The sequence below is a fragment of the Sebastes umbrosus genome, chromosome 8 (genome assembly GCF_015220745.1).
Source record: "Sebastes umbrosus isolate fSebUmb1 chromosome 8, fSebUmb1.pri, whole genome shotgun sequence".
Lineage (NCBI taxonomy): Eukaryota > Metazoa > Chordata > Actinopteri > Perciformes > Sebastidae > Sebastes > Sebastes umbrosus.
This window is the reverse complement of record NC_051276.1, coordinates 13,149,354-13,151,602: the sequence shown is the minus strand read 5'-3', so window position 1 is coordinate 13,151,602 and position 2,249 is coordinate 13,149,354.

Sequence of the window (2,249 nt, the reverse complement as noted above, 5' to 3'; positions counted from 1 at the left end):
TCCCTTTAACAATAATCAACTGCAATACCAATAGTAGCTAAGATTGCGATTTGAAGGTGAAACAATATAGACTAACTGTTTACAATATACTAGGGCTGTCAGTTGATTAAAATATTGAATCAAAATTAATCGTGAATTAATCACACATTTTTTATCTGCTCAAAATGTACCTTAAAGGAAGATTTGTCAAGTATTTGATACTCTTATCAACATGGGAGTGGACAAATTATGCAAATGTATGTATATATTTGTTATTGGAAATCAATTAACAACACAAAACAATGACAAATATTGTCCGGAAACCCTCACAGGTACTGCATTTAGCATAATAAATATGCTCAAATCATAACGTGACAAACTGCAGCCCAACAGGCAACAACAGCCGTCACTGTGTCAGTGTGCTGACTTGACTATGACTTGCCCCAAACTGCATGTGATTATCATAAAGTGGACATGTCTGTAAAGGGGAGACTCGTGGGTACCCATAGAACCCATTTACATTCACATATTTTGAGGTCAGAGGTCAAGGAACTCCTTTGAAAATGGCCATGCCTGTTTTTCCTCGCAAAAACGTAGCGCAAGTTTGGAGCGATATTTAGCCTCCTTCATGACAAGGTAGTATTATGGTATATGGTATATAGTACATGGTTGGTACTGATGGATTCTTTAGGTTTTGTAGTTTCATATGATGCCACTATCTTCACTCTAGGTTTAAAACTGAGCCCGCTACAACCTAAAAATCAAGTTGCGTTAAAGAAATTAGTGGCGTTAAAACAAATTTGCGTTAACACGTTATTATCACGTAAACTTTGACATTCCTACAATATACTGTATATAATATATTTTTCACCAGCATATGTACATTATCACTAACAATCATGCATTTAAATGCATGAGTCGAAACACAGCATTCCTCAAGACGTCAGAGACAATTTGTGGAGAGTAAACAAGCTTGTTTGCTGAGAAAACGTGACCGGGAGAAACTCCATCAGAGAGCAACCAAAATTCATACTAAGGTGTTACAACACGACTAAAGTGGAGTCGCTTCATCTTTTGGTGTTGTGACTAAATAACTTACATAATGTTGTGGGAACATTTTTAGTCTGAATCACTTTCAGACGTTTGTGCCAGCAGCCCATACTCACCTTCACAATGACAAAGGCTGTTGACGTTTTAAAAAGCAACCAGGATTCAGGGCCATGTTGATACATCTTTTGGAAAGAAACCAAGGGGGGGGGGGTAGCTCACTGGGCAGAGCGTGCACCATTAAGGCTGAGTCCTTCGAGTCCGGTCCAGGGCCCTTTGTTGCATGTCATCCTCTCTCTCTCTCTCTCTCTCTCTCTCTCTCTCTCCCATGCCTTTTCTGTCTCTCTCTCACTATCAAAATAAAAAAATAAAGCATAAATGCCAAAAAAAGAATCTAAAAAAAAAAAAGAAACCAAAGGAAATTCTTACTTTATGAACATAAACACAACGAGGTGCAGACCTGTGTGAGTTCAAGTGTAAATCCATCAACGTGTTGCAAAACTGTTCTTTACACAGTGATAAGTACATTTTATTTCAAAGCCTAATGAGGACAGCCATTATCCTCTTCGCAACTGAGCAGTTTAGAGCTTCAGTAATATATACTTTGCAGAAAGGGAACCATGAGGAACAATTAGGCACCAGTTAAATCTAGGGCGAGTAATGTATTTTAGAAAACATTTTTGCTATATAAGTTGAAATTCTCTTTACATCCCAACAGCAATCAATAAATTAAATGAAATGATCTGGTATCTGTGGCTGTCGCAGGACTGTAATAAACCTGTTCAATCATTTCATTCGGTCCGCATGAAATGATTGGACGGGCTACTTACCTGTCTACCTACCTGGGCACACTCTGCCCATACCCGTGGCGACTTTCTCTCTAGATTTAGGGACTTTTGGAGCTAGTGCTGCTAGGTACTTTCATTGGAAAAGAGTTGGCAACACTGGGCTGGGTTGCCAACTATTTTCCAATGACAGTAGCTGGAAACACTGGACTGGGTTTTTTATTTGGATCATTTCTAAAATATAGCGTGCTCTTCCTAGTTTCTCCAATGTTACCTATATAAGCTTTCATTTTCACCATCTAAGTTTTATTTACGTCTGGAATCTAAACTACCTCCCGTTCATAAGGCTGATTCTTGAAACTCTGAGCCTCCATCACAGATTTTATCAGCGAGGTCCTAATGTGTTCTTGTACCAACCCAGAAAGTGAAAGCACCACC